Consider the following 14,623-nt stretch of genomic DNA (forward strand, 5'->3'; position numbering starts at 1 on the left):
ATTTATATTCCCCAAATGAATGAGACCATATAATGTTTGTCCTTCTCCGATTGATTTACTTCACTCAGCATAATACCCTCCAGTTCCATCCACCTTGAAGCAAATGGTGGGTATTTGTCATTTCTAATAGCTGAGTAATATTCCATTGTATACATAAACCACATCTTCTTTATCCATTCATCTTTCGATGGACACCGAGGCTCCTTCCACAGTTTGGCTATCGTGGCCATTGCTGCTAGAAACATCTGGGTGCAGGTGTCCCGGCGTTTCATTGCATCTGCATCTTTGGGGTAAATCCCCAACAGTGCAATTGCTGGGTCGTAGGGCAGGTCTATTTTTAACTCCTTGAGGAACCTCCACACAGTTTTCCAGAGTGGCTGCACCAGTTCACATTCCCACCAACAGTGTAAGAGGGTTCCCTTTTCTCCGCATCCTCTCCAACATTTGTGGTTTCCTGCCCTGTTAATTTTCCCCATTCTCACTGGTGTGAGGTGGTATCTCATGGTGGTTTTGATTTGTATTCTCTGATGGCAAGTGATGCAGAGCATTTTCTCATGTGCATGTTGGCCATGTCTATGTCTTCGTCTGTGAGATTTCTCTTCATGTCTTTTGCCCATTTCATGATTGGATTGTTTGTTTCTTTGCTGTTGAGTTTAATAAGTTCTTTATAGATCTTGGAAACTAGCCCTTTATCTGATACGTCATTTGCAAATATCTTCTCCCATTCTGTAGGTTGTCTTTTGGTTTTGTTGACTGTATCCTTTGCTGTGCAAAAGCTTCTTATCTTGATGAAGTCCCAATAGTTCATTTTTGCTTTTGTTTCTCTTGCTTTCGTGGATGTATCTTGCAAGAAGTTACTGTGGCCAAGTTCAAAAAGGGTGTTGCCTGTGTTCTTCTCTAGGATTTTGATGGAATCTTGTCTCACATTTAGATCTTTCATCCACTTTGAGTTTATCTTTGTGTATGGTGAAAGAGAGTGGTCTAGTTTCATTCTTCTGCATGTGGATGTCCAATTTTCCCAGCACCATTTATTGAAGAGACGGTCTTTCTTCCAGTGGATAGTCTTTCCTCCTTTATCGAATATTAGTTGACCATAAAGTTCAGGGCCCACTTCTGGGTTCTCTATTCTTTTCCATTGATCTATGTGTCTGTTTTTGTGCCAGTACCACACTGTCTTGATGACCACAGCTTTGTAGTACAACCTGAAATCTGGCATTGTGATGCCATTCACGTTCAGAGTTACTATTGACAGATATGAGTTTAGTGTCATCATGATATCTATGCAGTCCCTGTTTTTGTGGATTGTTCCATTGGACTTCTTAAAGGGGAATTTTGAGAGTCCCCCTTAAAATTTCTTGCAGAGGTGGTTTAGAGGTCACATATTCTTTCAGTTCCTGCCTGTCTTAGAAGCTCTTTATCTCTCCTTCCATTCTGAATGAGAGCCTTGCTGGATAAAGTATTCTTGGTTGCATGTTCTTCTCATTTAGGACCCTGAATATATCCTGCCAGCCCTTTCTGGCCTGCCAGGTCTCTGTGGAGAGGTCTGCTGTTACCCTAATACTTCTCCTCATAGAAGTCAGGTATTTATTGTCTCTTGCTGCTTTAAGGATCTTCTCTTTATCTTTGGAATTTGTAAGCTTAACTATTAAATGTAGAGGTATTGAACGGTTTTTATTGATTTTGGGGGGGGGGGGATCTCTCTATTTCCTGGATCTGAATGCCTGTTTCCTTCCCTTCCCAGATTAGGAAAGTTTTCAGCTAGGATTTGTTCAAATACATATTCTGGACCTCTGTCCCTTTCGGCACCCTCGGGAACCCCAATTAAACGTAGGTTTTTCTTCCTCAGGCTGTCATTTATTTCCCTTAATCTATCCTCATGGTCTTTTAATTGTTTGTCCCTTTTTTCCTCAGTTTTCCTCTTTGCCATCAACTTGTCTTCTATGTCACTCATTCTTCCACCTCGTTAACCCTCGTCGTTAGGACTTCTAGTTTGGATTGCATCTCATTCAACTGATTTTTAATTTCTGCCTGGTTAGATCTAAATTCTGCAGTCATGAAGTCTCTTGAGTCCTTTATGGTTTTTTCTAGAGCCACCAGTAGCTGTATAATAGTGCTTCTGAATCGGCTTTCTGACATTGAATTGTAATCCAGATTTTGTAACTCTGTGGGAGAGAGGACTGTTTCTGATTCTTTCTTTTGAGGTGAGGTTTTCCTTCTAGTCATTTTGCTCAGTGCAGAGTGGCTAAATGCAAGTTGTATTGGGAAAAGGAGAAAAAGAGAGGAGAGAAAGAAAGAAAGAAAAGAGAAAGAGGGAAAAAAAGGAAGAAAAAAAGAAAAAGAAGAAGAAAAAGAGAAAGAAAAAGAAAGAAAAAAAAGGGTGGGGGAAGGAAACAAATCAAAAAGCAAAACAAAACAAAACAAAACAAAACAAAAAAAGAAGAAGAAGAAGAAAAGAACCACAGGGGAGTATCTTCTGATTCTGTGTACTTTAAGTCCCTTGGCTTCCCCTGGAACTTGTCCGTCCAGCTGGTCTTCTGGGGGAGGGGCCTGCTGTGCTGATTTTCAGGTGTGAGCACTTGGGGGAGCTGCTCTGCCCCTGCCTGGTGCAGGGCTCCTTGGGGGTTGTTCACCCCGTGAGGCCCCAGGAGGAACCACCGCAGTGGCGGGGCCAGCTCTGCAGCCCTGGAGTCAGCCCCGGCAGTAGCTCCGCAGCTCTCCGTCTGCAGGGCCTGGAGGCTCCGGGCGGGGCCGCTGATCTGCTCAGCTCGGGGCAGGAGCGTCCTCGCTGTCCTGGGCCCTCCCGGCCTCTGCCTGTCCCGGGGGAGGCCGGGTCCTGGGCTGTGTCCCGGCGCCCTGTGCTCCAGGGCCTGCGCTGTTGGATTTGCGCTCCCGCCCCGCAGCCCCCTCCGCGGAGCCGCCCCCGAGCCCCCCCGAGCTGCTCCGGGTCCCCCGTGCGCGCTGCAGCCCTTAGGGAGCTCGGCGCACTCTCCCGGGGCGCAGGTGTCTGTTAGTGTCCCCGGAGCCCGAGGGCATCCCCGCCCTCCGGGGTCCTGCTCCACCTCCCCGCGAGCCCCTTTCCCCCGGGAAGGTCGGTGCAGCTCCTGCTCCTCCGGGACGGGGCTCTCCTGTCCTGGGGACACTCGCCCCGGCCTCAGCCCGGGTCCTCGCGGGCCCCTCCCCCTTGGAGGCCTTTGTGTCTTTATTTCTTTTTCCCCGTCTTCCTACCTTGAGAGAAGCGCGAACTCTTCTCACTGTAGCATTCCAGCTGGTCTCTCTTTAAATCTCAGGCCGAATTAATAGATTTTCAGGATAATTTGAAGGTTATCTAGGTAATTTGGTGGGGACAGGGGACTTGGGGACCCTACTCTTCCGCCGTCTTGCCCCTCCTTATAAACTTTTCTTAATCATTTATTATATGTACAATGACAATCTGAAATTCCTCAAAATTTATGGAATTTGGATATGCCAACCCTTAGATCCCAGCTCTGATTTTTTGTATTTAAAATCTCTTTGTTGTTAGGATTTTAAAAATTATTTATTTGGTTTAGAAAATGCTGGATAGATAAATGACTGTTCTCACACTCTTCCTGAATTATCTAACCCCCTTTTATTTCATTTTCACTTTTTTCCAGAATAAATTTTAAACTTTTTTCCAGAGAAATCCATACCTTCTTTGATATTCCCAAACTGCACTTGGCAAAATTTTATGAAATGATACTAAAGACATTAGCAGAAATGTTTGTACAGAATTAGAGTCCTTGATTGTATTAAGTTTAATATTCCAACTATCCCATTTACAAATATAGTTGAATTGGATGCAAGAATTGAAGATTTCTTACATAATAATATTTCAAAGAAATGTTTTAGAACTTGGTTTGATAGAAAAAAAAACAAAAGCATAAATCTCTAATGTTTATAAAGCAATTTCAAAGTTTATTCATCCTCTTGATTCTGTGATGTGGCTTGAACAGGATTATGATTTCCAGTTTACAGAAGATGTAACTAAGGCTCTTGGGATGGTAAACAGACTCCCAATATAATACAGGAAGCAGGGGATAAAGCTCAGACTCAAACACAAGTTTTTCTGGCTCTAAATCTCCTACATTTGTCACCAGAATTTTAAACCCCAATGTTGCATAGAAGAAAAACAAAGGTTTCTTTAAACCTAGAGAAAGAGGAGAAATGAGCATTTTTAGTTGGTTCATTAAATGACACTGCAAATACAAATTCATAGAGTGATATTTGACTTAGAAAGTTAACATTTGAATGTATTTGGGGGAAGAGAAGTACTTAGATGGTAAATATAGTAACACAACTTTATAAACATATAAAACAAGATTTAAAATGTAGAACTAGAAGAAACACATTTGTATGAACTGTATGAAAATAACATTCTTCTTGAGCACCTAAACGTCTGAGCCCTATGGTCTTGTGCCTAGGAAGCATTTATTTGTCATACAAAAGTATTAAATTTCTACTATGTCAGGTACTAAGGTAGTTGTTGGGGCTAAAAAAGTGAACAACAAAAATTCCTGTTGTATGTAAATTTACATTCCAGTAGAGCTGGCATAAATAATGATTTTTAGGTAAGGGTAGGAAGTAAAGAAAATAAAATGGGAGGGGCAAAGAATGGAGGAGGCATGCTCATGGAAATTCTTGTTTTATTATTTGTTAACTACTTTAATAATTCCACTTTATTAAATAGATTACTAGTTCTACCAGCCTACAAGAAATTCTCAAAAACAGTCCCAATTTTGACATGAAACATTGAAGAGTCTTCTTAAAATGGAAACAAGCTCACTGGAAAAGATAATTTAGAAACCTTACTTATCTTGCAAAGCTCAGTGACAATAATATAGAAAACTAGTAATTTTTGATGAGGAGGATGTGAAAAACACGAGAAGAGAAAACGAATCAGTTAGTAATAGCCGATAATTCAGTACAAATGGAATTCAAAAGCAAAGGGTACTGTCCTTCATTTCAGCATTTCTGAACCTCCCAACTTGAGTAAATGCTTATGAAATCTAACCTGCATGATGACAATGTAGTTCTGCTATGGCATCCTCAGATGTTCTTTTAATCTAGAGTTTTTTTTGTTTGTTTGTTTGTTTTTTTTAAGATTTTATTTATTTATTCATGAGAGACACAAAGAGAGGCAGAGACACAGGCAGAGGGAGAAGCAGGCTCCATCCAAGGAGCCTGACATGAAATTCGATCCCCCCGTCTCCAGGATCACACCCTGGGCTGAAGGTGGCGCTAAACCGCTGAGCCATCCGGGCTGCCCAGATGTTCTTTTAATCTAATTGTGACACAATTTATACCAAATGACATGCCTATTGATGCTTGTGTCTAAGCCTATCTTGTCATTGTCTGCAACATTCTATAATTTAGAAGAAAAAAATTCGTAGTAATTTGTTAGGCCACTGCATATTTCATTATCAGTGAATTGTTCCTCTGAAGTTGTACATAGCATATAGTGAAATATATAAGGGAAAAGTAAATTCTCTCTATTATTATAAATCAGAATTATTTGTATTTTGCTCAGAAATCTCTAGTTTGAGGAAAATGTTTAAAGTCCTGAAGGAAATGGTGCATAAAATATTTTATGAATCTGGTCCTTACTGTGTAATTTAACTCATGGGGAATAATTAAGGCATTAAACAGCCTCCAAGTATTTGTTTGTCATTTTTATTGAAACAAAAGCAATTAAGACAATTTTAATGAAAGACTTAATTATATACACCTAATTATGAGTATTTTAGAGAAACAAAAGCTAAAAAAATGGAGTCCTTATAAAGCTAGTAATGATCCTTTTAAACCATAAGCAAAGAGTTTTAGAAGATTCAGAAAGGAATTTTTAAAAGGGATAGCTCTAATTTCTAATTTGGCAAGAAAGGAAAAAAAAAAAAACAACTTACTCCTACAGACAGGTTCAGTGAATAAATAATTCAATAAAATGTAAATATAAATATATTTGAATAAACAACTAAATTTTCTCTAAGAAAAAAGGAAGCAAACGGGCAAACTAATTAATTTACCCACTTTAAAAATGGCAGATCATCTGAAATTGTCTGAAAAGTTTGTAATCAACTTTACATTTTTCAGCATCATCAGATGTAATAATATAAAGTTTAGGCAAAGTAGTTTTATGATACAAATGTACTTAAAAGTCAAACAACTTGCTAGACATTAGAAATTATGCATATTTCATCAAATCTCATGGGACCAATATTTGTGAACAGAGGGAAAAGTATGCTAAATAAATCTGAGATGTAAAGTCTAAAAGTCAGAAAAACATGACTGTGATAGCCTATAGCGTAACTGAACAAAAGATCACAAATGAAGACGTATATAATGTCAAAATATTATCTTTTTATTTCCTAGTAATACTAGGAAAACATTGAAAAAAAGAACTAAAGAACAATTACAATGTTGGCTATGAACCTAAGAAAAAAATCAAATAAATGTATTTCTCTGTGTTAAGTTTCTTATTTTCATTTCAGTGAAAACAAATCACTTTGGTGGGTAGCAACACAGTTCAAATAAATACTGAATGTAATTTGGATGAAAAATAATTTAGAAATTTAGAGATTTTGCACCCTCTCAATTTTGTAAGTGGAAGAATCACAGTACAATATATCTGGCTCTGGTCTTAAAAGAATTTGTTTTAGCCATGCTAGAAATAAATGCATCTCGTTTCCTATGAATGTTTGCAATGTCTTTGAGTTTTATAGGTATAAATATATTGTTAGGATATGGGTCGGGGAAATTATTGGATTTACATTTTTAAGATATCGGTTTAATATAATCTTATTTCAGGGCAGAATACACTAAGAATGTTAAAATTTGCATTTTTATATGTAATTTAAACAATATTTCTGAATATATATAAAGGGAAAAAGAGTAAAAACAAACCAATAAAAACGTTCAGAAACAGACTGGAAGTAAAAGCATGCTTTGAAGATGTGGGGTTATACAATGTGTCTAGTTTGAGAAAATAACTAGTGATAGAAGAGTAAATAACTGAAGGTGTGGGTATCTCTTAGAGAATTATCTGTTGGTCTTTAGAAAATTATGTTTATAGCTGATAAATGTGACAGAGAAAATAATAAGTAAGACAAAGTAGGCATGAAGTAAAAATTTTTGAAGAGATTGACACTTAAAAATGTAGACTAGAGAGAGACTCTATTAATGGGACAAGACAAAGTGTGGGAAATATAGAGGTGTTAAAATTGTGGTCAAAAAGATAGATAGATGATAGATAGATAGATAGATAGATAGATAGATAGATAGATAGATCTTCTTATTTATCATCATTCACCATCATCATCATCTACCTCCTTCCACATCAGCTTAACTTGTAGTTATACCCTTTATAGTGGGAAAAAAAAAAGATCATTCAGGATCACTCATTCATTCATATTAAGAATATAGGGAATAGCTTTATTCAGGTTGTTTTGTACTATGAAAAATTGTTATTTCCCATTTATAAATATAAAATCATATGGATATGTGAATATTGAATATATATTTTAAGTACCATATCCTCTTCTCATGAATATTTTTGTAATTACCATTGTTGTACAGTAACTTTTTAGACGAGTGAACACAAATTTTTCTTATAAATAAAATGAACACCATTAAAAATGATAGCCTTACATACTTCGAACAATTTCCCATTTGAAGTGAAGTGATTAAACAGCAGAAACACACGTGAAGTTTGAAATTGAATGGATACAAGATAAGTTTCACTGTCCCATCTACTTGATTGAACAAAAGATAGCACATTAAAGAAAAAAATAAGTGTATTACAAAGCAAATATCCCACTAGAAAAAAAAATGTGTGGAAGGAATAGAGCTCTCTGTTTAATCTCATGGTGGTAGTTGTATGGGTTTAGACAGGGATGAGATGTCATTGGCTGTGGTGTATGAACATTTGGCGTCATGAGCATCTGTTTGAAGATTCAGCATCACCTTCTCTAGTTTACCACTCAACTTCCTAGGCCAGTCTCAAAAGTCTATGTTTAGAAGAGATTATTCCCAATCCTCTGTATACTTGAGACAGCTCTATAAAGAAATAATATTCTTTTAAAAATTATTTTTTTATTTATTCATGAGAGACATAAAGGCAGAGACATAGGCAAAGGGAGAAGCAGGCTCCATGCAGGGAGCCCAGTGCAGGACTCCATCCTAGGACCCTGGTATCATGACCTGAGCGGAAGGCAGATGCTCAATCACTGAGCCACCCAGGCACCCAACAGACCATATTCTAAGCCAGGTTGCTTGACCAGAGCCACCTTACGATTCTCTGAGCCACAAAGAAGAGAAACTAGGAAATGTAGGAAATATATTTTTCAGGGTTCAAAGAAAAACAAAATAACCTCCAGGCTTATGATACACGATAAGCTAAAGCTAAAGCTATGTACCTGAAACTACTTAAGATATCCCTTTTTTGCTTGTTTTGATAATAGTCATGGTTATATATTCTATGAACATTTTACTATATAAATGGACTTGAAAATACAGCAGTAATTTAAATAAATCACAACAAAGAAAAAATAAACATTAAACCTTAATTAAAAGTAAGCATTAAAACATTAAAAGTTTACATGTTCGCTCAGAAGAGTGACATGAGGTGATAGAGAAATCAACAAAGCAAATAATTTCAGTGTATTGCAGTGATTTCACTGACTTTGACAAAGAGATTCAGTGCACCTAAGGACTCCCTCTGAGTCTTGCTCTAATTTACTCTGTGACCTTGACCTTGACTAGCTTACTTGGGTTTTTTTATTTCTTAGTTTTCTCAATAAATTAAAAAGAAAAGAGTAAATGGAAAAAGGATTACTAAGCCTTATCACTATATAACATTATGGAGGGCATTAAGAAATACAGTTAGAACTCATCATGCCTCCTACAAAAAACTTGTAAAGACTTAGTGGGTTTTTGTTTTGTTTTGTTTTTAATCTGTGACATTTTCCCTGGTTGTTTTGGAATGCTTCTGAGTGTAGATCTCCATGATTGGTAATTTGTGTGGTATATGGGTGATTTCTGGAACCACTATACTTCCCATTTGTAAGTCAATATAAGTAAATGTGACCTTCAGATCTTCAGAGATGAAAAGAGACAGCCTTAACATTAATTCATTGTGTCATCTAACCTCTCTCCTCTTCAGGTAGAAAAATATATTGAGTCTTCTATTTTAGCGAATTTAAATAGGTTAGAAATAAAGGGCATTTGGCGTAACATATTAAATATATTTCCAGTTGAACTTTAATGGTGGTAAATTCTGTTTAACATCATATGCTTCAAAAACAAAGAAGCAAAAAAAAAAAAAAAAAAAAAAAAAAAAAAAAAAAAACAAAAACAAAGAAGCTTCTTCTGATAAAATATTGAAGGTACAAAATTGTTTATATATACACACAAACTTGAATAAATATATATCATTATATACATGGTCTTTGGAATTAAAATCTTATCACATCAAGCCATAAGCAGGCATGACACCTAATCCTTATCTATTTAAAAGTGCCTCAAAGATGGAACAGTGGTGTTAACTTTGACAAAATCATATATAAGGGAAAAGGCAATGCTGAGTATAAGAGTTATTTATTTTCAGGTTCTTTCTCTCTTTTTCAATGTTTGTCATTGAAATTTCTATAGAATATGATCTTCATTAGATATGTCAGCATTAGCAATTTGGAAAAATACAATTTGAAAGAATTAGTTAGGTACCATAGAAAATGTGGTGATAATGCAATAAGCAGGTAGGGGAATACTGTCAGAAACTAACCTTATGCCAATATGTGTAGGTGATAACTGAAATAAAAATAAAAAAAAAAAAAATAGAGGGATGCCTGGGTGACTTAGCGGTTGAGTGTCTGCCTTTGGCTCAGGTCATGATCCCGGAGCCCAGGCATCCAGTCCCACATCGGGCTCCCTGCAGGGAGCCTGCTTCTCCCTCTGCCTGTGTCTCTGCCTCTTTCTGTGCGTCTCTTATGGATAAATAAATTAGATCTTAAAAAAAAAAAGCCTAGAATGATCATTGCCTTAATAATTACACATCAGTATTTTTAAGATAGACTTCCTAACTTGAATGATATACTACAAAGAAATAATATATATTTGAAGTATATAAGTAATATATACTGAAAAAGTATATATTAGAGAAAAATATTTTAAAGGTATAATAATGAAAATGATTGTATACTGAGCACGATTGTCCTAAGGTCATTAAAATACATTATCTCCCTTCATAATTAACATAAATCAGTTGGCTAATTTTTACTTTCTCTTTTATCTGTATAAAAGCTGAGGTCAAAGAAGTGTTATTTTCCCAAGATCATACATCAAATTAAAATTACGCCAGAATTTAAAATTAGATCTACTTATTATAGACAGTCCCTTTCCAATAACTCACAATGTCTATAAACATATTTTTAATTTATATGAAATCTTTTCATTAAATTGGAAATACATATGGGTAATTATAAGCTTCAGTGGTTATCTTAAAAATAAAGTGCAGCCTGGTTGAAATTTTACAACTGCCTCAGTATGTTATTGGACATGTGTTCTGATTCCTGTTCAGATATGTACCTACCTGGTAGGTACAGATAGCCCAACTTCATGAGATGGTAGAAGCATTGTTTATGGGAGTCACAGCAGGGGGAATTGCCTATCTCTACACACAGTAATCACCTATCAAGATATTTTCCAATCACTTTCCTGAGAATCCCAAAATCTGAAATATACATATTTTTCTCTTCTTGTGGTTCACTTAAAAATCCATAGATCTATGAATATATTCAAGCTATATTAAACACATTTGAATATATGCAGTATATAACTGCTCATAGAATAACTTAGAAATCAACATTTTCAAAATACAAAACAGTGCATCCAAAGTTTATTCATATATGAAAGTCAGTAGTATAGATCGTTTCATTGAAAAAAAGCAAAAACAGGTTTAAGAGGCTTATTCATAGATGATCTATGGAAATGGGTCTTGCAGAATAGCTGACTTTTAAATATTTTCCCTGCATATTGCTTCTTTTTTTTTCAAATGAAATTTCCTTTAATCAAACCCTTTGATGGCAAACTGTCTTTCATAGTGGCTGTGCCATTTTGCATTCCCACCAGTGATGAATAGGAATTTCTGTTGTACCATTCTCATCAGCATTTGGTATTGTTACTGTTCCTAATTACGGACATTCCTATAGATGTTAATGGTATCTTGTTCAAATTTACATTTTCCTAATGATATATGGTGTGGAGCATCCTTTTCTATGCTTGCTTATCATCTATATATCTTCTTTGGTAAGGTCCCTGTTCACATCTTTGGCTCATTATTTTTTTAAAAGATTTTATTTATTTATTTATGAAAGATGCAGAGAGAGAGGCAGAGAGAGATACAGGCAGAGGGAGAAGCAGGCACCCCTCAGGGAGCCTGATGCAGGACTTGATTCTGGACCCTGGGATCATGTCCTGAGCTGCAGGCAGACCCTCAACCGCTGAGCCACCCAGCGTCCCTTTTGCTCATCATTTAAATTAAGTTGTTTTCTTATTGATGAATATTAAGAGTTCTTTGTGTATTTTGCAGAATATTCTTTTATCAGAAATGTCTTTTTCAAATATTTTCTCCCAGTGTGGCTTATCTTCTCATTCTCTTAAGTGCCTGTCACAGAGCAGAAATTTTTAATTTTAATGAAGTCCAGCTTATCAATTATTTCTGTTATGGATCGTGCCTTATGTATTGTATCTAAAAAGTCATTGCCATACCCAAGGCCATCTAGTTTTTTTTCTATGTTGCTATCTAGGAGGTTCACAATTTTGTATTTAGATTTGTGATCCATTTATGAGTTTCCATTTTTGTGAAAGGTATAAGGTCTGTGTCTAGACTCTTTATTGCATGTGATGTCCACATTTTCCAGTACCGTTTGTTAAGGAGACTTTGCTTCATTATTGCCTTTGCTCCTTTGTCAAAGGTCAGTTGACTGTTTTATTCCATTAGCCTATTTGCCCTTTCTTGGGGAATTACTAAACTATCCTTATTATTATAACTTTATAGAAGTCTTGAAGTTGAATCATGTCAGTCCTTCAAATTTGTTCTCTTTCAGTGTTGTTCTGGCTATTCTGGATCTATTTTCACATCACATAAATTTGAGAATCAGTTTATGATATCCACAAACCTTTTGCTTTTTTATACCCAAACCCAATAAACTGTCCATATATCTCAATATAACACTTTCAGCTATTTAATAGGCTTATACAAAACAATGTGCTAGCAGAGTCTTGTGCTATACTCCAGATATAATCGGTAAATCATCAAAATAGCATGTAAAACACCAGATGTCAACAAAGGGGAATGTTATTGGCTCTAAGAGAGGCTATATGACACATTATTACATTCAAAGCAATGTTTGTTAATGGCCATCCTAATCAGTGATCAGGAAGAGATTAAATATGTTACTTCCTTATATCATGAGATTTTCCTGCCGCATGAGATCATTATCTTAAGTTCCTAAATCTAACGGTTTTCTATTATCCAATTAAATGGTCTCTTTGGAGCAAAACCAAAATCCAAAATTAGAATTTTGCTATACTTTTCATCAGATAGGGAAAGAAAAAACCGCAATTGGGAAACCTAGGGCAAAACACATTACCTTGAGTAGTACCTGCATTAGCACTAGATATGCCAAGGATATTTGGCAAATCCTGTTAAAACAGACCTAAGGGACCTTTGGCCATTTACCATGTGGCAATATTTTATTTAGCTCTGAACATATGGAGCTTGCTGACTCTTATGAGGAAAATATGGTCTAGGCTATTCAGTCACCATGATATATAAAAGTTATAGAGGAAGGGAATATAAATCTTCTGTATATTTTAGCTGTGTTATGAAAATGTTTACAAGCTTGCTATTTTGTAATAATTCAATCAGAGAATAGGGAAGGCTTACCTTTTTGTATTAAAATGATAAAAGAAACATTGTTATTAAATCTCTTAGGTATAAATAAGGGAAGAGAGTAGTCCTAAACATAAGGAAAAAATGAAGAGTTACTGTTTACAGACCTTGACCACAGATGAACATATTTTATCTACACATTATTTTAAAGGGGTATGGAATGAGGAGGAGGGTCTGCAGTATTTCTCAGACTTATGAAGCAGTTCATGAAGACAAAGATTCCTAGCAAAGAGTTAAATTTGTTATCCTCATGAGTAGAAAATAAGATAGCATTGGAGAAAAGACCTTCTAAATAATGTCTGTCACTTAAGACATGATAATTTGTTTATTGCCTTACAAAGTGAATCTACTAATTACTTTATGAATTGAAAAATAAAAATAATTCTCCCTTGACATTTGGCCCAAATTCCCTAATTATTTGGGTAAGTACATTCAATGGCTCCTTTTAATACATTTAAACAATCTGGAGGCTTCAGGAAATAGGAAAATAGTCAACATATCAATTAATTTATTCTGAAGACATGTTGAACACCTTTAGTATAAATGGTAAAATGAGCATAAGTGCTGTAAAAGTCAAATTCCTGCCTTTCATAGAGCTTACATTCTGGTGGAGTATATTCTGCTATGGAAGATACCACATTTTCCCTCAACCGAAGCTTTACCATGTACTTGCTATATCTTTCGCTTAAAAAAAAATAAAATAAAAGGTGCAATATTTTCCACTAAGGCAAAATAGGAAGCTAACCAAGCAAGCAGGAAATCAAGAAGATGGTCATATGAGTTAATTTGTAGGGGAAATTGTGTGTGTGGGTGTGTGTGAGTGGGTGTGTGGGTGTGTGTGAATTTGGATATATTTGTATGTATATTTATAATGGAAATAGTTGAGTGCAAAAACAAGTATTTTAAGGAAAGATAAGGTAATAGAAAATAAATAATAGAAGAAAATAGAAGAGAAATGTTACTGTTGCTTCAGTATTTCCGCTAAAAAGCCCCCAAGAATTCTGTAGCACATTTTTTTAATTTATCCTACTTTAGAATATTTAGTTCAGAAATTTCAATTCTCAAAAAGAAATGAAATTTAATAAACTTTGTGTCTCTTGCAAGTGCTTTGATAAATTCTTCCATATGATCTCCCAGTGTTTCTATATTTAGAATTTTAAAGAATATTTTTTGAGAAGGGCAAAAAATCATATTGAAATTGCATAAAAGCTTCCCAAAATGATAGTCCAGGGTTAAATTAAAGATTGACTCATTCTGATTCAAGGAAACCATCTACATTGCTAGACTACAATAAAATTCACCTGCAGATCAGAAATATATACAACAAGCTTCTGTATTGGTTTAAAATTGTGTCTCAATAAAATTGTGTTACGTTGCCAAAATGCTAACCACTGAATCCTCTCATATTTCTATTAATTTTATCTGCTATTATTTATTCTATTTACTTACATAGTTCTACAATGCAGTGTCATTTAAAACTTAACGTGACTAGAAATAAATTACATTCTAAAATTCAACAAAGACTTCTATTGGAAGTGGTTGTTTCATTAATTATACTAGACAGAGTGTAAATTAGAAGCTAAAATATTATTTTCCTTATAGTTACAGATTGTAAATGTATTTTTAAAAAGTTATAGACCTTTCCGAGCTTGAATCTATATT

General features: G+C 35.4%; 1 long non-coding RNA gene across 5 annotated transcripts in view; it reads right to left on the bottom strand.

Moving 5' to 3' along the window:
- Positions 1–3,909: 3,909 nt before the first annotated feature.
- Positions 3,910–14,623, bottom strand: part of LOC112661794 (uncharacterized) — a 72,767-nt gene continuing 62,053 nt past the window's right edge. For 2 of the 5 annotated variants that reach the window (XR_007407567.1, XR_007407566.1), the window contains one exon: positions 3,921–4,165. This is a non-coding gene — a long non-coding RNA (uncharacterized LOC112661794). Of the gene's footprint in view, positions 4,166–14,623 lie in introns of all 5 variants that reach the window. The other 3 variants (XR_007407565.1, XR_007407568.1, XR_003137976.3) reach the window with 3 other exon arrangements.

The sequence above is a fragment of the Canis lupus genome, chromosome 31 (genome assembly GCF_003254725.2).
Source record: "Canis lupus dingo isolate Sandy chromosome 31, ASM325472v2, whole genome shotgun sequence".
NCBI lineage: Eukaryota > Metazoa > Chordata > Mammalia > Carnivora > Canidae > Canis > Canis lupus.